This window comes from Schistocerca americana, chromosome 5 (genome assembly GCF_021461395.2).
Source record: "Schistocerca americana isolate TAMUIC-IGC-003095 chromosome 5, iqSchAmer2.1, whole genome shotgun sequence".
Taxonomy (NCBI): domain Eukaryota; kingdom Metazoa; phylum Arthropoda; class Insecta; order Orthoptera; family Acrididae; genus Schistocerca; species Schistocerca americana.
In genome coordinates, this window is record NC_060123.1 from 237,826,856 (window position 1) to 237,854,072 (window position 27,217).

The following is a 27,217-nucleotide window of genomic DNA, read 5'->3' on the forward strand; positions in this document are numbered from 1 at the left end:
GCAGGCAAAAAATTATTGGCCTTTTTTAAATGTCTACTTTTTGTTCAGTTTTATGTGGCTTGACCAATGCTCATTTAAATGGGTTCATTGTTTTATCAGTCCTTCTTCCAGAGACTGTTTATGTGAACCTATTGTAAAACAACATTACACAATTGTAATTGTTGGGAGACAGTTCTTTGACCAAAATACTGGAATTGTTACTCAAGAGTGAAAGAGTATTTGGATATACAATCTGTAACATGTAACATGATGTGCGAGTTAAATCTGATTTTTCTTATATAGTGGCAACCATATTATGTACTACCAAAACATCCAGACATTCATCTGATATTCATTCTCTGCAAATGGACTGTCAATGATTTTAGATAATACACAATACATGTAATTTAGTACTGCACACACATAATCAGAAATAATGTGTTGTTGTTGTGGTCTTCAGTCCAGAGACTGGTTTGATGCAGCTCTCCATGCTACCCTATCCTGTGCAAGCTTCTTCATCTCCCAGTACCTACTGCAACCTACATCCTTCTGAATCTGTTTAGTGTATTCATCTCTTGGTCTCCCTCTACTATTTTTACCCTCCATGCTGCCCTCCAATACGAAATTGGTGATCACTTGATGCCTCAGAATATATGCTACCAAACGGTCCCTTCTTCTAGTCAAGTTGTGCCACAAACTCCTCTTCTCCCCAATTCTATTCATTACCTCCTCATTAGTTATGTGATCTACCCATCTAATCTTCAGCATTCTTCTGTAGCACCACATTTCGAAAGCTTCTATTCTCTTTTTGTCTAAACTATTTATTGTCCACGTTTCACTTCCATTCATGGCTACACTCCATACAAATACTTTCAGAAACAACTTCCTGACACTTAAATTTATACTCGATGTTAACAAATTTCTCTTCTTCAGAAATGCTTTCTTTGACATGGCCAGTCTGCATTTTATATCCTCTCTACTTCGACCATCATCAGTTATTTTGCTCTCCAAATAGCAAAACTCCTTTACTACTTTAAGTGTCTCATTTTCTAATCTAATTCCCTCAGCATCACCCGATTTAATTCGACTACATTCCATTATCCTCGTTTTGCTTTTGTTGATGTTCATCTTATATCCTCCTTTCAAGACACTCTCCATTCCATTCAGCTGCACTTCAAGGTCCTTTGCTGTCTCTGACAAAATTACAATGTCATCGGTGAACCTCAAAGTTTTTATTTCTTCTCCATGGATTTTAATACCTACTCCGAATTTTTCTTTTGTGTCCTTTACTGCTTGCTCAATATACAGATTGAATAACATTGGGGGTAGGCTACAACCCTGTCTCACTCCCTTCCCAACCACTGCTTCCCTTTCATGCCTCTCGACTCTTATAACTCCCATCTGGTTTCTGTACAAATCGTTAATAGCCTTTCGCTCCCTGTATTTTACCCCTGCCACCATCAGAATTTGAAAGAGAGTATTCCAGTCAACATTGTCAAAAGCTTTCTCGAAGTCTACAAATGCTAGATACGTAGGTTTGCCTTTCCTTAATCTATTTTCTAAGATACGTTGTGGGGTCAGTATTGCCTCACGTGTTCCTACATTTCTACAGAATCCAAAGTGATCTTTCCCGAGGTCGGCTTCTACCAGTTTTTCCATTCGTCTGTAAAGAATTCATGTTAGTATTTTGCATCCTTGGCTTATTAAACTGATAGTTTGGTAATTTTCACGTCTGTCAACACCTGCTTTCTTTGGGATTGGAATTATTATATTCTTCTTGAAGTCTGAGGGCATTTTGCCTGACTCATACATCTTGCTCACCAGATGGTAGAGTTTTGTTAGGCTTGGCTCTCCCTAGGCTGTCAGTAGTTCTAATGGAATGTTGTCTATTCCCGGAGCCTTGTTTTGACTTAGGTCTTTCAGTGCTCTGTCAAACTCTTCACGCAGTATCGTATTTCCTATTTCATCTTCATCTACATTCTCTTCCATTTCTATAATATTGTCCTCAAGTACATCACCCTTGTATAGACCCTCTACATACTCCTTCCACCTTTCTGCTTTTCCTTCTTTGCTTAGAACTGGGTTTCCATCTGAGCTCTTGATATTCATGCAAGTGGTTCTCTTTTCTCCAAAGGTCTCTTTAATTTTCCTGTAGGCAGTATCTATCTTACCCCTAGGGATATGCGCCTCTACATCCTTACATTTGTCCTCTAGCCATCCCTGCTTAGCCATTTTGCACTTCCTGTTGATCTCATTTTTGAGACGTTTGTGTTCCTCTTTGCCTGCTTCATTTACTGCATTTTTATATTTTCACCTTTCATCAATTAAATACAATATCTCTTCTGTTACCCAAGGATTTCAACTAGCCCTCGTCTTTTTACCTACTTGATCCTCTGCTACCTTCGCTATTTCGTCTCTCAAAGCTAACCATCCTTCTTCTACTGTATTTCTTTCCCCCATTCTTGTCAATTGTTCCCTAATGCTCTCCCTGAAGCTCTCTACAGCCTCATAATGTATGAGGGTAAATCAACAAGTGAAAGAGAATATTCTACATTCTTACAGATTCATGTAGATAAAAACCTGAACTGGAAATCACCTGTTACAGATCTTCTTAAATGTCTATGCTCTGGAACTTTTGCAGTATGGATAATATCAAATTTTGAAGATGAAAATGTCTAAAAATGGGCTTACATTCAGTTTGAAAACAACAGTACCATTCATATATATATGTCTGCCTGTGTCTGTATATGTGTGGATGGATATGTGTGTGTGTGTGTGTGTGTGTGTGTGTGTGTGTGTGTGTGCGCGCGCGAGTTTATACCTGTCTTTTTTCCCCCTAAGGTAAGTCTTTCCGCTCCCGTGATTGGAATGACTCCTTACCCTCTCCTTTAAAACCCACATCCTTTCGTCTTTCCCTCTCCTTTCCTCTTTCCTGATGAAGAAACCTTGGGATGCGAAAGCTTGAAATTTGTGTGTGTGTTTGTGTGTTTTTTATTGTCTCTATCAACATACCAACACTTTTGTTTGGTAAGTTACAGCATCTGTCTGTGTGTGTGTGTGTGTGTGTGTGTGTGTGTGTGTGTGTGTTCATCGTAGCAAGAAGTTGCAATTATGTTCCAAAGAACATGGGATTAATTAATTAACTATCATACCTAACTAACTGTGAATTCAGATTGATGAAAAGTGAAGTCTACAAGATGAACCAAACATACAAAACAAATAGGTTAAAATCAAACAATGGAAAATCCAGGATGGAATTTAACAATACCAGAGAAGGAAAGTTGATACCCATCATATAGCGGAGATGCTGAGTCGTGATAGGCACAATTTCTTTTTATTGTGTCTTATCATGACTAAACAAATAGGTTACATGTTTATGGATATTTTTATCCTGTGAAAGACCTTCAACATGGTCCAAAAGATGTATTTATACTATTTTGTTGTCTTCTGAAGGTAGGACACCAGACAGTGCAGCTATTAACATCTCAATTGAATTTAGATAGTCACAGAGTAGGACACTTGGCACAAAACATGTAAATATATATAAAAAAAGTATAAAGACATCCACAATTGAAGTGTTGGTTGGTCACAACAAATTGAAAAGTAATTCAGTTGTTCCTTGGCAATATTCTGCCCGTACTTCTTAAGATACAGCGTCCTTAGCTAATGCATTAGCCACTACATTCCTTGCATTAGCCACTTCATTCCTCGAATACCCATATAGCCTGGTACCCTCTAGAGTATCAGCTCATTTTATAAATAATGTATGCAGAGAAAGGTGTCCTGCCTGGACTGGACATGTTTAATTGCTGGTTGTATGCACTGGATAACTCACAGTGCCTTCATGGAATTTGAACAAATGAAGAATTTAATAGCATGAGTACATTTCATGTGCGTCAGTACCCTTAACACAATATGTCCTTCCACCAATAGACACTGAGTATGTTGGGTAAATTGTTCTTAATGACATGAACAGGTCATTCCACTGAGCAGTCAAGGTCACCTCCCTGCTTGAAGTCATTAGTAACAATTTATGAATATTTTCAATATTAATGTAAGATACTCTTATAAAAGAAATTTGGAGCACTTTTCCTTCTAAATTTCAGAAGACTGAAAACAACTAGGGGCTTCTTGGTATTACACGGTGGCAGGCAGTTTTATCTCTAGAAAGGACTTGAACCTGTTCAACACCATGTGCCGATACGTTTCACTTTGTTTGGATGCCATATGTCCTAGCCACTTCTCGACAATTTGTGGACATCATTTTCATAGATGGACACTCAGTCTTTCAGAATACATATGTCTGTGGTACAGACATGAATGTATGTACCTGTTGTTCCATCAGAAGTTTATAAAGGATATACAGCATTTAAGCATAACACATGTTGATTGATTGTAATTTATTTATTCATCCACCCAAAAGTCTTTTCCGATTCTGGGATACAATACAATGGTGCATGTGCATGCACCCTATGCAGAAAAAGTAATATTTCAGCAAATAAATTAATTTCTTGTTTTATCCATAAAGAGTTTGCAGTAACTGCACTGTCTTGTTATAAATCTCTTGCATTTATCATGGTCTAAAAAATTCTGATTCAGAATAGAAGCAATAATCTAATAAAAATGTTCTTAGGGTTTTACAATAAATGAGAATGATGATATAATTTTTCCCTGATGTGGAATACTTTTGTAAATTGTATACTACTATTTTTTGACTGGACATTAAGCTTTTCCTTTTGCCTTGTATCATGATTATGAATATTAAAGTTTTATTTATGGCTTTTGAATTCTTTTTAACATATTTACTAATTTCTAGTACATACACACAGGGAAGTGGGAGGATTGATGACTTTTGAAGTAGCGATTTGCAAGAATCTGTGTGTTGAACTTGCTGCATAGCCCGTACTGTTCCTTTATGAGATAAGAAAATAACTAAAATAGGTGGTATATTACCCCAGGATATAATTCCTTATGATACTGTGATGCAGGCAAGGGCTGTAGAGCTGAGGAGGAGGAGGAGAATAATTCCCTACAGTACGATGCTGTGGAATTGTGTGAAGTAAGTAAGTCAGACAGTGTGAAAACTTGTTTTAACAAGTTATAAACCTTTAGTGCATAACTTTAATGCCATATGCTTGGAGTTTCTCCAACAGTATACTGTTGTTAAGAATATCAAAAAATGCCAGGGACTTTTTGTTTTGTTTCACTGTTTTTAAGGTGTTTTGCATAAAATCATATAGGGCACTAGTTGTCAGTTTATTTTTTCCTGAATCAATGCTGAGTATCAATGAGAATTTTGTTTTTGTCTTGAAATTTCACTAACCTATTATACATTACTTTTCTGTGGTTTTATTAAAGCCTGACAATAAGACCATTGGTCTATAGTTTTCTATATGTGATTTATCTCCTTTCTCACAAAAAGGAATGACTTTAGCAATTTTTAAATGGTTCAGAAATGTGTCTATCATGAGAGATGAACTTAATATATCTGCAATAGCCACCGAAATCCAGAATGAGATTTTCACTCTGCAACTGAGTGTGCGCTGATATGAAACTTCCTGGCAGATTAAAACTGTGTGCCGGACCGAGACTCGAACTTGGGACCTTTGCCTTTCGCGGGCAAGTGCTCTACCAACTGAGCTGGGTAGCTCAGTTGGTAGAGCACTTGCCCGTGAAAGGCAAAGGTCCCGAGTTCGAGTCTCGGTCTGGCACACAGTTTTAATCTGCCAGGAAGTTTCAGCCACCAAAATGTTTGTAATATGTTGCTTTAGGATGTAATCTGGAATACCATCAATTCCAGGTGACATTTTCTGGCCTGAGCTGCTGAAGTTAGTGGTCATGTGTGCATGAGGTGTGTTTGCTTGTGTGAATAAATGGTGTGTGTTTCTCTTTTTCCAACAAAGTCTGAGGCTGAAAGCTTATATGTAAGTGTCTTTTAATTGTGCCTTTCTGCAACTTAGCATGTTATCTTTATGGCAAGGAGCAATCCATCTTGTTGTACACTGTTGATATTGCTACCTGGAGTTTCCAGTGTTTGATTTCATATGGAGTTGTTTTGTAAATAGACTGAAGAGGACCATAGTGTACTTTATTTTTCTGTTTGATTGTACTATCTTTTTTGTCACTGACTATTTGATTGATTGTGACATCTGCATAGTAGCACCTTAAAAGGTTTTCAGTATGTTGGGCACCAATAACACTCTTGTTCTCATGGTTCAGAGTGATATTTTTCATTTTATGGCACATTTTACATGCTTCCTTCTTTATTATTTTCCATACTGCTCAGCTTTTATTTGCTGGATCTGTTATGAGTTTATCACTGGCCATTTTTTGGCCATGTATATCAGTCTTCTGTAGATCTGCATGTAAATGTACGGGGCAGGGGATATGTTATCGCTTTTCTTTGAACTTGATATTTTGATGTATATTGTTAATCATCTCTTTGCTTTTCGAGTTGTGTCATTTACTAATTGTGTTTTGAGACGGAAAGCAGTTTAAAAGTAATCACTGTGTGTCATGTATTTGCAAAACTTTTTTTTCATCTTTCTCGTGATAACAGGGAACTGAATGTTTCTGTATTATTTGTATTCAACCTTCTTGCTGTTAGAGTGTTTTTGTAGTTCTGGGTGGGCTTTAAGTAGCTTGGGACGATAACAACTTAGGCTTCATCCTCAGTAACACTTGTATTTTTTCATTTTTCAGCACAACTTGTATTCACAAATATCTGATACAGGGCAGTAGCTTTAGTTTTTGTGATTCTTGTTGGGATTCTTAATGTCTGTTTTAAATGTAAAGCATCTGTAAAGTTGAGAAATAGCATTTTTCTTCTACTGGTTCCAAGGAAATCAGCATTGAAGTATGCACACACCAGTACTGATTTATTGTCTAGGTAGTGCCCATTTAATATATAGTCTAGCCTATTTAGGAATAAGTCAAAATTTCCATTAGGGGAGCAATAAATACATACTGGGACCCTACTTGCATCACTGACTTCAATGAATTTTTGCTTGAAGCCCCTTTCTGCTTTGAGAGTTGGAAACTTATTAATAGATGTATATATTTACCCCTGTTTGAAGAATATTACAGTACCTTCATTTTTATTACTGTTTCTACAGAAATAATTTACTAGTATCTAGCCTGGTATAGGAAAATAGACAGTCTGTTCAATCTTTAGCCAATGCTATCTAATGCACAGAAGACTTGGGGTTCTGTATTTAGCAAAATCTCTGTATCTAGAACTTTGTCTGTGACTGATTGAAGAACTCGATAGCAAATGTAAAGACGTTTCTAGTTGTAATTTACTTGATTACTGATGCTAAATTTCCAAAGCATATTTTAATTACATCACAAACCTCATTCTTGTTTGATAAGGATCTGTCCATAAAAAATAATTTGGGTGGGAGCTTGGCGTCTTCTTCTGTGTTGTTGAAGTCTGAGTCTTTCCTGCCCAAGACCTGTACACCACTTCTGCATAAAAGGGAGAAGGATAAGATATGATGATGGAGCTATTTTCTTTATTGTTCTGCTGTATTTACATCTATGTAATTACTCTGCTATTCACAATTAAGTGTCTGGCAGAGGGTTTAATGAACCACATTCAAACTGTCTCTACCGTTCCACTCCCAAATGGCGTGCAAGAAAAATGAGCACTTAAATTTTTTGTGCAAGCTCTGATTGCTCTTATTTTATCATGATGATCATTTCTCCCTATGTAGGTAGGTGCCAACAGAATGTTTTTGCAATCGGATGAGAAAACTTGTGATTGAAATTTTATGAGAAGATCCCATCACAATGAAAAACGCCTTTGTTTTAATGATTGCCACTCCAATTCATGTACCATGTCTGTGGCACTATCTCCTCTATGTCTCAGAGTTCTAGATAAAATATTTGCTTATTTTTTCCATGTCAAGCTGCTTTCACAGCACGTTTAAGTGTAGACCATGTGTAGTGTGGAATCTACAACCTATACCACTGAGACCAGTAACTCCTACTTTTTTATATTGGATGTATATCTTTGAGAACAATACACTTGCAACATTTATCTCTTTGTTTACAAAAAACTGTGGAGGTACAGCATATCAATGTAGAATGGTCCTTAATAAGACATTTTGTATGAGTTAAGTGTCTTAGACAATTTTTTAAACCATCAGTGGCTTTTGAAGTTGCATTTTTAAATATCTCATTTGCACCTCCAAGCAACACAATAAAGTCATTGTGAGTTAAATTACTGACTTCAGGCAAGTGGACAAGTTTCCTTATTTCAGACAAGAGACCACCAGGCACAATAAATGCTGCTGCTTTTCCAGCCATTATGTCACCTTTCAAATAACTTCCGGGAATTCAGCCAGGTAACACTTTCAGCGACCGCCGATATTTCGGCGGGAGAACACCCCGCCATTTTCAAGGCAAACTGCAACGGCCTTGAAAATGGCGGGGTGTTCTCCCGCCGAAATATCGGCGGTCGCTGAAAGTGTTACCTGGCTGAATTCCCGGAAGTTATTTGAAAGTTGTATACGCCAGGAGAAACTCAGGTCTCTCATTATGTCACCTATTTGAGTGGCAATCCCACAATCAAGGCTGTCTGCAGGAACAGTAAACTTTGTTACTTTTTCATATTTCATAATAATGTTGCTGTACATAGCCATGATCTTCAGAAGCATCCCAGATAACTCCAGATCTTCATTAAGAATTGGAGAATCATATTTTCATATGTGCTCTTTTTTGTTTCCATTTTGAAGCTAAATATGTTTCATAATATCAATCAGGTCATCATGTTTTCTTTTTTTCCACTGCTGGATATCCAATTTTGTCATCTTACCAAAGCGATTTTCAAGCTTAGTAATGGTGTAGTTCATCTTGTCTGTTGAATTTCCATTATTACATTTTCCTGCATGCTGGGATTGTTAAAGAACTTATCTCCCTCTCCCGGTCCCTACATTTTCTCTCCTTCTCCCGTTCCCTACATTGGAAACACCTCTTCACCACCAACTCTACCGATGAGATTTAATGCAAAACCAGTATCCACGTTCCAGAAATCTAGCAGGATCTCTAGTCCTTCCTCAAATCCTTAGGTCCATCCCAGAACCTCTCCTCTGAGTTCATCTCCTTCCTCACCCCCCCCCCCCCCCCCCCCCGCCAATCCCTGCATTCCTACCTTCTATGTGCTTCATAAAATCCATAAACCCAACCTCCCTGGATTCCCCATTGTGACTAGTTAGTGTGCCCCATACAGGAAATCTCTAATCTTGTGGACCAACATCTCCAGCCTATTACCTGTAACCTACCCTCCTATGCAAAAGACACCAATCATTTCCTCCAGTGACTCTCCACAATTCTTGTTCCTTCACTACCTGGCACACTGCTCACTGCTCACCACTGTTGATGCCAACTTCCTCTACACTAACATTCCAGATGTCCATGGTCTTGCAGCTATTGAACACTACATTTCCTAATGCCCAACTGATGTCAAACTGACCCTTCCATACAGCCTAGCCACCAGTGGTTGTCATCTCTGTAGTGACAAGCAGTACCTCACCAAATGTATTCATATTTTCACTGAGGCCTTCACAGAATCAGAATTACCCTCCCAGTCTTGTCCAGAAACAGATATCCCATGCCTTTATTCTCCAGTCACCTACCGCCTATCACATACCCACTAAGTAGCCATAAAGGAAAACTGCTCTTGCAGCTCGGTGCCACCCAAGTCTGGAGCAAATGAATCCCATTCTCTGTCAGAGTTTTAATTGCTCCTTACTGAGCCCTGAAATGAAGACTATCTTTCCCAACCCTCCTACTGTGGTATTCCACCACCCACTGCACTTACACAGTATCCTTGTTAGTCCCTACTCCCCGCCCTCTTCTCCTAGCCCCTTGCCTTATAGCTCATATCCCTGCAACAGGCATAAACCCAAGAGGTGTCCCATACATTCTTCCATTATCAACTACTCCAGTCCTATCATAGACATCTCTTACCATATTAAAGGCAGGGCCACCTTGGAAAGGAGCCATGTGATCTCCAAATGAAGTGGCAGTCACTATGGTGCTTTCTACATGTGTATGATAACTAACACGCTGTCCGTACACATGAATGGCCACTGCCAAACTGTGGTCAAGAGACAGCTGGACCATCCAGTTGCTGAACATGCTGCCCAATGTAATGTGCTTCAATTTAATGGTTCTTCACAGCCTGTGCCATCTGGGTTCTTCCTACCAACACCAGATTTTCTAAATTGCATGGGTGGGAACTCTTCCTACAAAACATTCGTCATTGCTAGAACCCCTCTCCCCCCCACCTGGACTCAACCTTTGCTAGTCCATATCCTCCCTCTACCTGTTCTCTTTCTATCTCGCCAAACTACATATTTGTCTTTTCCCCTTCTCTACTTCTCTCATCCCCTCCTTTCCCAGTACAGCCTCCCAACACTGCACCTAGCAGCTCTGCCCTGTCCCCACAATGTCCCTGCATGTTCCCACAGGCAGCAGAGCATCTTCCATCACCCCTACTCTGCTATCCCTCCCCTTCTTGGTACCATGACTCCTCCTTACTCCCACCACACACCCCACGAGACTTCTGCTCATGTCAGAAGTAATCACAGCTGGTCCAGCAACTGGAGACAGTGGACATGAGTGTATCAGTTGTGCTTCTGTCAATGTATGTGTCCTTTTTATATCAAATATTTTAGCAGTGCTTTTCATTATATCTGTTTGCGATTCAATGCCTTCTTTATACCATAAGTAGCAAACTATACAGGGTGTTACAAAAAGGTACGGCCAAACTTTCAGGAAACATTCCTCACACACAAATAAAGAAAAGATGTTATGTGGACATGTGTCCAGAAATGCTTAATTTCCATGTTAGAGCTCATTTTAGTTTCGTCAGTATGTACTGTACTTCCTTGATTCACCGCCAGTTGGCCCAATTGAAGGAAGGTAATGTTAACTTCGTTGCTTGTGTTGACATGTGACTCATTGCTCTACAGTACTAGCATCGAGCACATCAGTACGTAGCATCAACAGGTTAGTGTTCATCACGAACGTGGTTTTGCAGTCAGTGCAATGTTTACAAATGCGGAGTTGGCAGATGCCCATTTGATGTATGGATTAGCACGGGGCAATAGCCGTGGCGCGGTACATTTGTATCGAGACAGATTTCCAGAATGAAGGTGTCCCAACAGGAAGACATTCGAAGCAATTGATCGGCGTCTTAGGGAGCATGGAACATTCCAGCCTATGACTCATGACTGGGGAAGACCTAGAACGACGACGACACCTGCAATGGACGAGGCAATTCTTCGTGCAGTTGATGATAACCCTAATGTCAGCGTCAGAGAAGTTGCTGCTGTACAAGGTAACGTTGACCACGTCACTGTATGGAGAGTGCTACGGGAGAACCAGTTGTTTCCGTACCATGTACAGCGTGTGCAGGAACTATCAGCAGCTGATTGGCCTCCACGGGTACACTTCTGCGAATGGTTCATCCAACAATGTCTCAATCGTCATTTCAGTGCAAATGTTCTCTTTACGGATGAGGCTTCATTCCAACGTGATCAAATTGTAAATTTTCACAGTCACCATGTGTGGGCTGACGAGAATCGGCGCACAATTGTGCAATCACGTCATCAACACAGATTTTCTGTGAACGTTTGGGCAGGCATTGTTGGTGATGTCTTGATTGGGCCCCATGTTCTTCCACCTATGCTCAATGGAGCACGTTATCATGATTTCATATGGGATACTCTACCTGTGCTGCTAGAACATGTGCCTTTACAAGTACAACACAACATGTGGTTCATGCACGATGGAGCTCCTGCACATTTCAGTCAAGGTGTTCGTACGCTTCTCAACAACAGATTCGGTGACCGATGGATTGGTAGAGGCGGACCAATTCCATGGCCTCCACGCTCTCCTGCCCTCAACCCTCTTGACTTTCATTTGTGGGGGCATTTGAAAGCTTTTGTCTACGCAACCCAGGTACCAAATGTAGAGACTCTTTGTGCTCGTATTGTGGACGGCTGTGATACAATACGCCATTCTCCAGGGCTGCATCAGCGCATCAGGGATTCCATGCGACGAAGGGTGGATGCATGTATCCTCTTTAACGGAGGACATTTTGAACATTTCCTGTAACAAAGTGTTTGAAGTCATGCTGGTACGTTCTGTTGCTGTGTGTTTCCATTCCATGATTAATGTGATTTGAAGAGAAGTAATAAAGTGAGCTCTAACATGGAAATTAAACGTTTCCGGACACATGTCCACATAACATCTTTTCTTTCTTTGTGTGTCAGGAATGTTTCCTGAAAGTTTGGCCGTACCTTTTTGTAACACCCTGTATTTTCCATAATTTTGAATTTATGTTACAATTTGTTAGACTTTCCTTGAATAGTGTACACTTTGGATGGTTGCAGATATTTGTATTTGTCTTTTCTCGTAAGTATGTCTTTAGATAGTGTACCAATAATTTGTTGTTTGATTCTTTCTTGTAGGCTTAATTTCAGGTTGCAATATTTGAAGCACAGCCTCATCTTTTTTCTTCAGGTCTGCTTTTGCACAGATAACATGACAAAGCATTTTAAATTTCACTCACATGATGCCTTTGATTGGTCTGTTTTTCAGCAGCACTCATTTGTATCTTTCTCCATGCAGTTTACAGTTTCTGCAGATAATGCTGAGGATGTAGTTCCACACACTTTGACTCTCCTTCCTGGTTACATTTTATATTTTTCAGTTACTTTGTTAATGATTTAAAAGAGATGCATTAGTGATCACCATACACAGTCCTAGTTTTACAATCTAGCACATTTTGAAATTGTTACTAGAAATATTTGTAGAACTAAGTATCTCAATGTTCACATTTAAATTACAACATATCTTTCTGCAGTCGATTGATTTCTGCATTGAGACACTGACTTCAGCAATTACCTTCTCACACAATAGCAGTAGTTACCTTTATAGTCATAGTCTTTTACTTTCCCTGTTTTCACCATATTTTCACTGCAGCATTCAGTGCACTTGTTGTGTGTTAGTAGCTCACAATTTTCCTTCACTGAACAGTCAACACATAAGACACACAGCTAAAGATTTACTGACACATCTTGAGTGACTGTACTAAAGTAAGCAATATTCTAATTATATATAAAAACAAAGATGATGTGACTTACCAAAGGAAAGCGCTGGCAGGTTGATAGACACACAAACATACACAAAAAATTCAAGCTTTCGCAACCAATGGTTGCTTCATCAGGAAAGAGGGAAGGAGAGGGAAAGACGAAAGGATGTTGGATTTAAGGGAGAGGGTAAGGAGTCATTCCAATCCCGGGAGCGGAAAGACTTACCTTAGGGGGAAAAAAGGACAGGTATACACTCGCACACACACCCATATCCATCCGCACATACACAGACACAAGCAGACATTTGTAAAGGCAAAGAGTTTGGGCAGAGATGTCAGTCGAGGCGGAAGTACAGAGGCAAAGATGTTGTTGAAAGACAGGTGAGGTATGAGTGGCGGCAACTTGAAATTAGCAGAGGTTGAGGCCTGGCAGATAATGAGAAGAGAGGATATACTGAAGGGCAAGTTCCCATCTCCGGAGTTCTGACGGGTTGGTGTTAGTGGGAAGTATCCAGATTACCTAGACGGTGTAACACTGTACCAGGATGTGCTGGCCGTGCACCAAGGCACATTTAGCCACAGGGTGATCCTCATTACCAACAAACACTGTCTGCCTGTGTCCATTCATGCAAATGGACAGTTTGTTACTGGTCATTCCCACATAGAAAGCTTCACAGTGTAGGCAGGTCAGTTGGTAAATCACGTGGGTGCTTTCACATGTGGCTCTGCCTTTGATCGTGTACACCTTCCGGGTTACAGAACTGGAGTAGGTGGTGGTGGGAGGGTGCATGGGACAGGTTTTACACCAGGGGCGGTTACAAGGTTAGGAGCCAGAGGGTAGGGAAGGTGGTTTGGGGATTTCATAGGGATGAACTAAGAGGTTACGAAGGTTAGGTGTCTTTCCACCGTCCACCTAACCTTCATAACCCCTTAGTTCATCCCTATGAAATCCCCAAACCACCTTCCCTACCCTCTGGCTCCTACCCTTGTAACTGCCCCCGGTGTAAAACCTGTCCCATGCACCCTCCCACCACCACCTACTCCAGTCCTGTAACCCGGAAGGTGTACATGATCAAAGACAGAGCCATGTGTGAAAGCACCCACGTGATTTACCAACTGACCTGCCTACACTGTGAAGCTTTCTATGTGGGAATGACCAGTAACAAACTGTCCATTTGGATGAATGGACACAGGCAGACAGTGTTTGCTGGTAATGAGGATCACCCTGTGGCTAAACATGCCTTGGTGCACGGCCAGCACATCTTGGCACAGTGTTACACTGTCCGGGTTATCTGGATACTTCCCACTAACACCAACCTGTCAGAACTCTGGAGATGGGAACTTGCTCTTCAGTATATCCTCTCTTCTCATTATCCGCCAGGCCTCAACCTCCGCTAATTTCAAGTTGCCGCCGCTCATACCTCACCTGTCTTTCAACAGCATCTTTGCCTCTGTACTTCCGCCTCGACTGACATCTCTGCCCAAACTCTTTGCCTTTACAAATATCTGCTTGTGTCTGTGTATGTGCGGATGGATATGGGTGTGTGTGCGAGTGTATACCTGTCCTTTTTTCCCCCTAAGGTAAGTCTTTCAGCTCCCGGGATTGGAATGACTCCTTACCCTCTTCCTTAAATCCCACATCCTTTCGTCTTTCCCTCTCCTTCCCTCTTTCCTGATGAAGCAACTGTTGGTTGCGAAAGTTTGAATTTTGTGTGTATGTTTGTGTTTGTTTGTGTATCTATCGACCTGCCAGCGCTTTCGTTTGATAAGTCACATCATCTTTGTTTTTAGATATATTTTCCCCACGTGGAATGTTTCCTTCTATTATACCAATATTCTAATTAGATATGCATAAGAAAATAGCATTTAATTCCCACATACAAGGGTAGTTTGAAAACTTCTTGGACTGGAATAGAAAGAAACAACTTACCTTAGAACTTTTTATTTCTCAATGTAGATTCCCTGTACACTGATGCACTTTGTCCATCTGTGTTCCAGTGCCTTGGTCCCATCTCTAAAATGAATTTCTCCAAGCATGCAAAATATCCATAAACTCCAGTTGTCAATTCTTCCTTTGTATAGAATTTGTATCAAATAAGACCAGTTTACCAACAATTTGTTTCTTAGTTCATGATTTTTGCCATGGAAACAACACTTGCATAGTCTTCCTTGCCACACCCAGTCTTTTCCGTGTATCTTTTGCTGTAGTTAGTCTGGAGGTAAGTGTAGTATTGGCCCATAATTGTTTGACCAGTGGGAAGATAATATGTCCCATAACTGTGTGGCTTGTGGGAAGATAATCTATCAGCACAATCATTTTCGCCTCCTTTTGTATTTTATATTGTATTGCCTTTGCTTTGTTTGGTGGTGGTGAATAAGAATATTTTCACTGCTCTGATTGTTGTTTCATTTGTGGGGTATAATAGTGGTCCCAAGTTTCATCTGCAGTCACAAATTAGAAAAAAAATTCTTGTTGGTTGCTTTGAAAATGATTCAAACATCATTTGGACATTTACATTCTGATGTGTCTCTGATCCTCTGTTATAAATTATGCAAACATCTAACAGCTAATTTTCTCATATCGAATTCCACCTTTAAAATGTGGTGTGCTATTTCAGATGACAGCCCGACAGCTTCAGCAGTGTCTCACACTTTGACTCGGTGCTCCTCCATGACCATTTTATGCACTTCTGCAGTAATTTATGGGGTAGTAGCACATCTTTTCCAACCATTATGGGAATCATCATTTAAGCTATCCAGATTAAATTTTAACTCATTTGTCCCATTGGCAACAGTTGAATATGAAGGAGCAGAGTCCCTCATTGTGTTCTCAAAATTGACATGAATTTCCTTTGCATTCATATCTTTCTTTATGAAGTACTTAATCACTGGTTGCTTCTCAATTTGTTCTATCTTCACAAACCACTACATAGAAACAACAACAGAGAGATGTTTGCACTACAGATCTCTACACAGTGCACTGTCACACCATGTGTCTACTCATGAAGAACAGCCTGTTATTATGTGGGATCCTCTTTGCGCTGGCTCTGACATCTGGTAGTGATACCACGAACTTTTCAAACTACTCTCACATATGGCTACAAAAGACACATAACTACACACAATTAATGGGAGTACATCAGTAAAATATGTTTAGTTTTTATAGAAATACTGTGATAATTGTGAACCGCTGAATACAAAGAGTGTGAGAGAGAACCTACAGAGCATTGAGAAACATTCCAAATATTCATTAATGCTTTATATGTTGTATTAGTAGAGCTTTTAGTTCTCTTTTAAATGTATTAAAGTTTAGTATTCTTTTGATCTTATATGGCAGTGAACTGATGAAAATTTCTAGCTTATAATACATTGTCCGAATATATTATTTTAGTGGTATGTACCTATGAAAGTTATTCCTGTTCCTTGTTTCATAATTGTGAACACCACTGGCTTATAATAGATTGTCCAAATATATTATTTTAGTGAGTACGTACCTATGAAAGTTATTCCTTTTCCTTGTTTCATAATTGTGAACCCCACTGTTCATCAATGAAAGTCTTAATGATTCAAATATTTTCAAATATAAAAATAGTTGGCAAGGTTATGATTTTAACTCTTTAGAAACACCTTTATATTACTCTCTGTAAGCAACACCTTTTTATCTTACAGCTTTTTCTAAAGTTTAAACAACTGTTTTGTAAAAGTAGTATTTCCCCAGAACAGCCAAAGAAACTGGCACACCTGCCTAATATTGTGTAGGGCTCCCACGAGCATGCAGAAGTGCCGCAACATGACATAGCATGGACTCAAATAATGTCTCAAATAGTGCTGAAGGGAACTGACACCATGAATCCTGCAGCGCTGTTCATAAATCCGTAAGAGTACGAGGGGATGATGATCTCTTCTGAACAGCACGTCGCAAGGCATCCCAGATATGCTCAATAATGTTCATGTCTGAGAAAAGTTTGGTGGCCAGTGGAAGTGTTTAAACTCAGAAGAGTGTTCCTGGAGCCACTCTGTAGCAATTCTGGATGCGTGGGGTGTTACACTGGCCTTGCGGGAATTGCCCAAGTCCATCGGAATGCACGAATGGACGCAGGTGATCAGACTGGATGCTTATGTACAGGTCACCTGTCTACCAACAACACTCATGTCAGGAACTTCAACGAAATTCACGCCAAGGGGACAAACCATCAATTGATGGTACTATTGGATGTGTTGTGTTGTCTGCAAAAAAATTTGGGAAGGAAACTGCCCGAAATGTGGTGAGACAGTTCATGGCTCCTGCATCATGATAACACACCTGCACAGTTGTCTCTGTTGGTGTGTAACTGTTTTACAAAAAATGATGGTTGGTTGGTTTTTTCGGGGAAGGAGACCAGACAGCGAGGTCATCGGTCTCATCGGATTAGGGAAGGTCGAGGAAGGAAGTCGGCCGTGCCCTTTGAAAGGAACCATCCCGGCATTTGCCTGGAGTGATTTAGGGAAATCACGGAAAACCTAAATCAGGATGGCCGGACGCGGGATTGAACTGTCGTCCTCCCGAATGCGAGTCCAGTGTCTAACCACTGCGCCACCTCGCTCGGTACAAAAAATGAAATCACTGTGCTGCATCCTCCATACTCTCTAGACCTGGCCCCTTTGGACCTTTTTTTACTTCCAAAGTTGAATACCCCATTGAATGGACGAAGATTTGCACTGATAGATGAGGTAAAAGAAAATTCGCAGACAGTCCTTCATGCAGTCCAGCAAGAGGCATACCAAGACTGCTTCTGGAAGTGGAAACAGCATTGGGAGCAGTGTATCAACTGTGAAAGAGAGTGTTTCGAAGGAGACCATGCACATTAAGTAAAATGTATGTGTAGAAAAATTTTGTGGACAAATTTTCAAACAGATCTCGTACAATACTTACTCAATACTCAAAAGGTTGGTATATTTCTGTATTCAATGTCACTATTGAATTTGTCAGTTGTGACTAATCAATGCTTTTTGCATCATTCTGTGATGTTTTTAACAAGTTATTCACTATGCGTTTTTTTTGATATCTTGGGATAAGCATATACAAATGTTGAAATTATAAAAAATTTTTATGACTTATCATGATGTGCTGCAATTGAAATTGATTGCATTAATAAGGTTGTTCATGATATCAGCTGTTGGTGGTTTAGCATGGTTTTCAATGAATGCTTACAAGCTGCGAGACACCATCTACTGAAAATGTATGTTGATGAGCCAAAACATTATGAGCACCTGCTTAATAACTTAAAATACATCACTGGTTTTACATTTCAGGAATCCAACATTTTGTTGGTATATTTGTGGAGGTGTGTGGCATTAGATGTCTATACACAGGTCATGTAATTTACATAAATAACAAGGAACTGATTTGCGTATGCAGTGATGGCGCCCAATAGTGACCTAGATGGGTCCCATAGGATATATGTCAGGTGAGTCTGGTTACTGAGACATCAACTGGAGTTCACTATAAAGCTCCTCACACCACTGTGGCATGGTCCTGTCTCTGAGACATGGAAAGTTATACTGCTGAAAGATGACATCATCGTTGGGGACCACATCAAGCATGAAGGGATGCAGGTGGTTCACAGGTGCCAGCTTGTCTTTGATTAGTACCACAGGTACCACATAAGTGCAGGGGAATGTCTCCCAAAGCATAACACTGCTCCCACCAACCCGCATCCACGGTTTGCTGCATGTTTCAAGCTGCCATTCAGCTCAATGATGGCATTTGTTGAAACGACCATTGACCTAGTGTAGCAAACATATGATTCACCCAAAGAGCTGATACATTTCCATTGATCAGTGGTTAAATCCAGAAGTTAAAATGCTGACTGCAGTTGTAATTGATGATGTTGTTGGGTCAGCATGTGAACTTGTAGGTGTGATGTGCTATGGGGCCCCATGTTCAACAGTGTAAGATAAACGGCGTGTTCTGAAACACTTGTGCATGCTCTTTTGGCAGAGAAACCACCATTTGTACTACTTTACAGAGCAGACAAGTCTCCAAACCCAATGTTCTGTGAAGAGCCATGGACGTCCAGCCATTTAGCGCCTAGTGGTAGTTTCACTTTCCTTCTACCTCTTATTGTAGATGCTCATGACAGTAGCATGAGAACATTTGACCAGCCCACTGTTTTTGAGATACTCGATCACAGGCTCTGTGTAATAATAATAATCTGCCCTTTGGTAATGTCTCTTATCTTGATGGATTTCCCCATTTGCAGCCCATATTTTCGCTAGGGAGATCCTCTGTCCGTGTCTGCTCTGTTTGTGTACTTCAGTTACCATGTCACATGTCCACAACACCACCAGGCAGCATCTAATGTCACAGTGGGCAGTGTTCGTAATGTTTTGGCTGATCACTGTATTAGATTCTTCTAGACTAGTGTGGGGTATTTTAACACAATTACAAGTTTCAGAGGAGGTATATACAATACTTCCTCAGTACTCAGCAGGTTGCTATATTTCTGTATTCAATGTAAGAATTAAATTCTTTTGGATGTGATTGATCAATGCGTTATGCATCATCCTGTGATGTTTCTAATAAGTTATCAACATTTTATTTTTTGACATCTTACTTGTAAGTATATAAAAATGTTGAGATGATAAAAAAATGACTAATCATGATCTGCTGCAATTGAAATTAGATGCTGTTGATGGTTTAGTATGACTTTCAGTGAATGCTTATAAGCTGAGACACACCATCTACTGAAAATTTATCAGATTCTGCTGCTGTGGTCACTGTCTATCCCTTAAACACCAAAAATCATTCTATATGTTTTTTATGTTTTCTGTCTTCCTATTTCTGCTGAGGAAGGAATTTTTAAAAATTTCAAAAGCTTGAGATTCATCCCTTGAATTTATTCTAGTATGCAGCAAGTTTCAATATCTATCAGCCATTTCTCTTACATTTCATATATTGGTAATAATTACTAATGGCAAGATTTTCATGTAATTTCATAGATTTTCATGTAATTCCATTTTGTTTTGAGACTATGTTTTTTTATGTACAGTCCATCATTCACCTTCACTATGTACTGCGAAGTCGAATACCAAAAGGAGCAGGCGATATTTGAATATAACACATACACACTGAAAACAATGGTAGAATGAGCTGTCATAATCCAGCATATTCATCTGTCCATTTTTAAACAAATGATACCATTGATACATGATGCTGTCACTACACACATGGTGCACAGACATCATGAATTTCATGAGAGATTCCAAGAGCACTAGCATAACAATACTAGCTTGAGTAATGGTCTATAATGAGGAAAGTTGGAAGGCAGGACATGTGGAAGGAAGGAGAGATATTATAATGCTGGAAGGAGAGGAGAATGGATACTGGGATATAGAAATGCATGGACGATGCTGAAAGGAATGTGGAACCAAGGGCAATATATATGTAGGATGAGTGAGGAATGGAGACAGGTGCAAAAGAAACCACCATCAAATAAAGAAGATGCAACATCTCTAAACTGTATGCAGTTTCTTATAGCTAACTTATGACTGTTGTCTTGCGGTGAACCGAGAGGCGATACAGTATACATTATGTATTGTGGGGGAAATCCTCTTGGTGTGTGCAGCATAATTGTTTACACTCATGGTATGAATTCCAGTTGGCTGAGACCTCCTTAACTGTATTTAAACAATGGAAAACCCAGGATGGAATGTAACAATATTATGAAAAGGATAATTACTACTCACCATATAATGGAGATGCTGAGTCACAGATAGGCACAACAAAAAGACTGTCACAAAATAAGCTTTCGACCGACAAGGCCTTAATCAAAAATTGATGACACACACACACACACACACACACACACACACACACACACACACACACACACACACAAATGCAATTCACACCCACATGAGTGCAGTCTCTGGCAGTTGCAGCCACACTTCGAGCAGCAGCAGCAGTGCATGATGGGAGAGGCAGCTGGGTGAGGGTATGGAGGATGCTGGGTTGTGGAGTGGAAGGGATAGCAGAGTAGGGGTGGGGGGATGGTGAAATGCTGATGGGGAGTGTACAGGGATGAGATGGAGACAGGGTAGGGCAGCTAGGTGAAATCAGGAGGTTAGATGGAGGGCAGGGGAGAAGTGGGGAGGGGGGGGGGGGGGGAGCATATGGAAAAGGAGAGAAGTAAGACTGGGTGTGTTGGCAGAGTAGAGGGCTGTGTAGTGTGCAATGCTAGAATGGAAACAGGAAAGGGGCTTCATTGGTGAAGTCAATTACTAACGAAGGTTGAGGCCAGGAGGGTTACGGGAATGTTCAATATATTGCAGGGAGAGTTCTCACCCGCGCAGTTCCGAAAAGCTGATGTTGGCGAGAAGGATCCACATGACACAGGCTGTGAAGCAGTCATTGAAATGAAGAACATTGTGCTGGGTGGCGTGCTCAGCAACAGGGTAGGCCATTTGTTTCTTGGCCACAGTTTGTTGGTGGCCATTCATATGGACAGACAGCATGTTAGTTGTTGTGCCCGCATAGGATGCAGCACAGTGGTTGCAGCATAGTGTGTAGATCACATAACTGGTTCCCCAGGTAGCCCTACCTTTGATGGGATAAGTGATGTTTGTGACCGGACTGGAATGAGTGGTGGGGAGGATGTATGGGGCAGATCTTGCATCTAGGTCTATTACAGGGATATGGGCCTTGGGGTACGGGGTTGGGAGCAGGGGTTGTGTAGGGATGGATGAGTATATTGTGTAGGTGTGGTGGTCGGTGGATTACCTCTGTGGGAGTAGTGGGAAGGATAGTGGGCAGGACATTTCTCATTTCAGGGCACAATGAGATGTAGTCAAAACCCTGACAGAGTATATAATTGAGTTGCTCTAGTCCTGGGTGTTACCGAGCTACAAGGCAAATGCTCCTCTGTGGCCAGATGGTGAGACTTTTGGAGGTGGTGGGAGACTGGAAAGGTAACGCATGGGAGATTTGTTTTTGTACAAGGTTGTGAAGATGATTACAGTATGTGAAGGCCTTAGTGAGACCCTCGGTATATTTCAAGAAGGCCATTTGTCACTGCAGATGCAAAGACTACGAGTGGCTGGGCTGTATGGAAGGGACTTCTTGGTATGGAACAGGTGGCAACTGTAGAAGTGGAGGTATTGCTTGTGGTTAGTAGGTTTGATACGGACAGAGGCCAACATCTAGAAAAGTGGCTTGTGGGGTTGAGTAGGGCCAGGTGAAGCAAATGGGGGAGAAGCTGCAATATATCTCATGGGAACATTGGACAAATGAAAGTATTGTGTGTCAATCATATCATTTGTTTAATAGTGGAGGGACAAATATTCTTGATTGTGACAGAAAGGGTCATCAATCTGTAGTCAACTTCAGACTGGTGCAGCAACTTGATGAAATACTTTCTGAAACCCAGTGCTTTATAATGTCTCATATGTCAGACAACTTTATGCTTACTTCTTAGTATGTTGTAATAGACATTTGGTTCTCCTGGATGTTCGTAAGTCCTGCCAAAGTCATTATTGGTGCAGAAATTAATGCTCCATATATAAATCTTTGGTGAAATCCAATAATGTGTAGCCAGCTCCAGGTAGTGTGACGTGAAATTGTTCATAATCCACTGCTTATAAAGGCATTCTGAACTCTAGTTGGCAGAACCAGGTGAGTTGCTGGGAGCACCACCTATCTTGAGTTAACACACCCCATAACCTATTTGACTTAATAATGACAATATCTTCTGTGGTAGGATCAGTATCATTATCTAGGCAAGATACAAGATCCCTCCCCCCAGGGAATGGTTGATATGACCAAAAATGTCCAGGACAATGATGGAGGTGACAAGATAGCTGAATGAGGAGAAGTGGAGGTGGGTGTCTCACCCAATAGTTCCTCCACAGGAAGTGCATCTCCAGATCCAGTTGTGGCAGGGAGGATGAAGATGTGTCATTCATCTGCACCTCAAAAGGTGGCACAATGTCCTTGGCGTCAAATGCATGGATGACAGAAACAGGGGAATAAAGAGCTATCATGTACCTCTGCAGCATCTTCTTGCAGGACTGCATCATGATGGGAAGATGTCTGGAGTGGCTCCAGGCTGGAGCCAATACTGGAAGAGGCCAAGCTGTTGCCAGCTTACTGGATTGCAGGCAAGGGCAGAACTGATTTGTGCATCAGACTAGGCATGTGCCATATACTTCTGTGTCAAAACATCATGTGGCCCTGAATGGCTGTGACAACTCTCAGAACACATTCTAGAAACTAATCATATGTTTTGGCCCAGACGTGGTGCCAACTGCATATTGGAAATGGCTGCTGGACATCAGATGTTGTTGTGCCAGCTGCAAGAGATACAGCAGTAGTATGCGCTGCCAGTAGCTATGAAGGATAGGAGCTGATGATTGGCCCTGGACTGGGGTTTTCTTGTATGCAGATTAAAAAGAAAGCATTTAGTGCATCTTCCTTACTGGTAGTAATGATAGCTTTGATCATTTGCATTTTGAATGTGTGCACTAAATGCTCAGCTTTGCCATTAGAAGCAGGATAAAGAGTAGCACAAATCATTTGTTGGATGCCATTGTTTCTGCAAACAACCAAATGGACCGAACTTGTGGCCCACTGTCTGAGACCAAGATGTGAGGAGCAACCTCTATGGATAAGATATTTCTTAGAGAATAAATATTTGTGGTTGATGCAGTAGTTTTTGAGCAAACTATGGTATACATGGAAATTTAGAGAATAAATTGTTGACCACTAGCCACATGTCATCAAGGAAGGGGCCAATGTGGGTGATGTGGACGTACTGTCATAGTTGCTGCAACATCAGGCGCGGTGAAAACAGGTAACACAGCCACAGACAGCAAGTTGTGTGTGCCTGGTGAGTAAAAGTGCCCCACACCAAGTGCCTTGGTGTGCATCATTTACAAGCCGTTTGATGCGGAGTGGGGTCACATAGGAAAGGAGATTCAACATTTGTCCTATGCAGGTGAACAGACAAGTATATCACTGACAGCTTTTAGGTGATGTAGCAAGTGGAAGGTTTGAGGTTCAGCAGCAATTTTAGTGCACAGATGTTCAGGTAAGCCCAAGGTGATGAAATAGAGGACTTGTTTGAGTGTTGGGTCCTGAGAGGTGGATCTATATTGGATTTGATAACGGAACTTGTTTAAGAATAGGGTCCATCTTTGGAATTACTGAGCTGTTTTCTCCAGTATAATACTGTGAAAGCTGAAGAGGGTGGCAAGTAATCAGGCGATATTTCATTCATTAGAGGGAATTATGAAATTTTTCGATGTGAAAAATGGTTGAGTGCTGCTTTATCTATTTGGCTATTGCTGAGTTGAGTCGGATGTAATGTTTTTAGGTATAACCAGTGGAATTTTCTGTGCCATCAGGATTTTTGTGCAATAAAACTGTACCAGTGCCTTGTTGCAGGGAGCATCAGTCACAAGGGCCAATTGTTTACTGGGGTTGAAGATAGGTAGGCGAAGAACACATTGAAGGCCATGCTTTAAGTGCTCAAAAGCCTGTTGGCAAACAGTAATCCACTGAAATTTAGCACTTTTTTCAGAAAGTTGAGAAATTTGAATACCTCTGATACCTTGGGCATATGTTGCCCATAATAATTGGCTTTTCCCAGAAAGGACTGTAATACTTTCAAGATAGTCATTGGAGGAAGTCTGATGGCAGCTTTGACATTTTTATTCAGTGGGCATAAGCCATCCACATTAAGGATGTGTACCATGTAGTCAGCCTCTGGTTTAAGGAGTTCATATTTCTTTAAGTTGTAAGGTGCCATTGTGTTGTAAGATTTGGAAAAGAAGGCAAAGATTGTGTAGATGTGATTATCTGATTTTCCTAGTAACAAGGATGAGATCCAGGTTGTTAGTGCAGGACAGGGCAATGAGTAAACTGTTAACAGGTAATGATGAATAACTGCAGGGGCACTATTCATGCCAAAAGGGAGGCAATTGTAGTGACAGAGAATGAAAGAGGACCGATGACCCTGAATTGCTGGAAGCTTCATATGATGGTAGCTATAGATACCCTTCTGCTAATATCAGTTTTGGAAAAACATTTTGCTACTACTCTTACCATGAAATGCATCCCGAGCTCTGTCTGGCAGAAAGGTTATATTCAACATATTCCGGGATGCTAGAAGTCTCTTATTCATACATTTTATACAATGTGGAATGACAATCAATTCTGAAACTTGCTGGGTAAAAGCTGAGTAAATGCATTAGTGATGTGGTCTCTTTATTACCAGTGTAGTGTTTCTGTACAACAATGCTCAGATACACTCTGCATATCAAACACAAATTTTTGCATCATTCAGGACTTATCTTTAATATCAGTCCCACAGCATAGACTTGGTCTCAAGTGATTTTCACCACTTCAAGCACAAAAAGTGGCTTGATTCCCAACATTATTACTCCAACTAAGAATTCCAAGATTGCTGTCATGGGCTAGCTGCAGCTCTTTTGTACAGACAGAAGTTTTTAACACATTAATAGCTATAAATATTGAAATATGAATGATGATTAGGTAGAGAAGTAATACAATGGACAGTGTAACAATTTTCCTAATAATTTTGCTTTAACTACCCCAGTAAATTATTTGTAGCCTAACAGAGGTTATTTTCCAGCTAGTGAGGTGATTACAGGTTCCTAATGTGAAATAATTTTGATGAAGGTAAGCACTAAAAACATGACAGTCAGATGCTTTTATAGACCACCTTCCTGAGGAGCTATAGTGAAGATACATTTCAGAGAAAATGTGCAGAATATCACAGATAAATCTCCTGACCATGTGATTGTGATTTTAATAGGGGAGGATTTCAATTTGTCGCCTAAAGAACAGATGAGTAATGGTAAAATGATTAAAAAAGTTGCCAGGACAGGGATTCATAAGAGATTGCTCTGAACATCTTTTCTGAAAATTATCTTGAGTAGTTAGTTACACAACCTTCAGGTAGAACAACTTCTTATATCTATTAAAACTAATAGATCAAACTGTTCAATTCAGGTAGGACTGAGGAAGCATTTAGTGACCATAATGCTGTTACAGTATCAATGGCTATAGGTACTAAAACCAATATTAAGAAAGGAAGGAGAATATTTTTAATTATAATTTTGATAGGAAACATTTTTCAGGTCATCTAAAGGATCAGTGTCAGACATCCATATCTGGTGATGAAGATGATGAATATCAATGGACTTAAAAGGACTGCACAATATGCTTCAGACAGACGTTCTAAGCAAGATTATGAGGAATCGGGGAGACCTGTCTTGGTTCAATAGCAACGTAATAAAGATGCTATAAACACAAGGAGAACTTAATCACAGATTTAAATAAATTCAAAGCCTTATTGACAAAGTAAAGCTGAATGAAACCAAAATGAGTGTAAAGAGAGCTATTCAATGATAATTAATCTGATGAAAAATCCTAAGAAGTATGATCTTGCAAAAAGTCAGCAAACTGTATGTAAGCTCGGTCATCAGTTTGCACTGAAATGGAAAAGAACTCAGAGGGTCCAAACAATAAACTCAGTCTTCAAAAATTGTTTTGCTGCAGAAGATCTTAGTACATTTCCTCCATTCAACTATGCCATGAATGCTGGAATGACAAGACAAATATTGTTTGTGTGTGTGTGTGTGTGTGTGTGTGTGTGTGTGTGTGTGTGCGCGCGTGTGTGTGTGTATCTGTACTGAAAAGTTCTTAAAGGAAAATAAATAAAAGCACAACTCACCAAATACACTGGGGTAGAGTAGATGTACTGATAATGGTTTCGTCCGCCAACAGATAGTGTAGTGGCATAGCTACCAGAGTGTCATCTGTGTCTACCCTTTAATAAGGAATGCTCACAGATAGAAGGGTCAGTGGGCCGCAAATGCGTGAAGCAAGCAGGCAACCATGCCATGAAAACACACTTGTGCTTCCTACAGCCACTGAGAGAGTTTGAAAGAGGTCAAATTGTGGTCTTCTACGTGGTGCACAGGTCTTTTTGGAGAACTGCCATACAAATTGGATGTGCTGCATCAGTTGTGGAATGATGCCTGTATCAGTGGTCACATGAACATTTTGAGACCTGTAGATGAGGTTCTGGAGGTGCATGCAGCACAGATGCTCACCAGTACCATTGTATT

The 27,217-nt window shown here is 40.4% G+C and overlaps 1 protein-coding gene across 1 annotated transcript in view; it reads right to left on the reverse strand.

Annotated features, from left to right (window-relative positions):
• LOC124616289 (neural-cadherin-like) overlaps positions 1-27,217 on the reverse strand; it is a 966,400-nt gene that overhangs the window by 172,768 nt on the left and 766,415 nt on the right. The gene's annotated exons all lie outside the window — the stretch shown is intronic.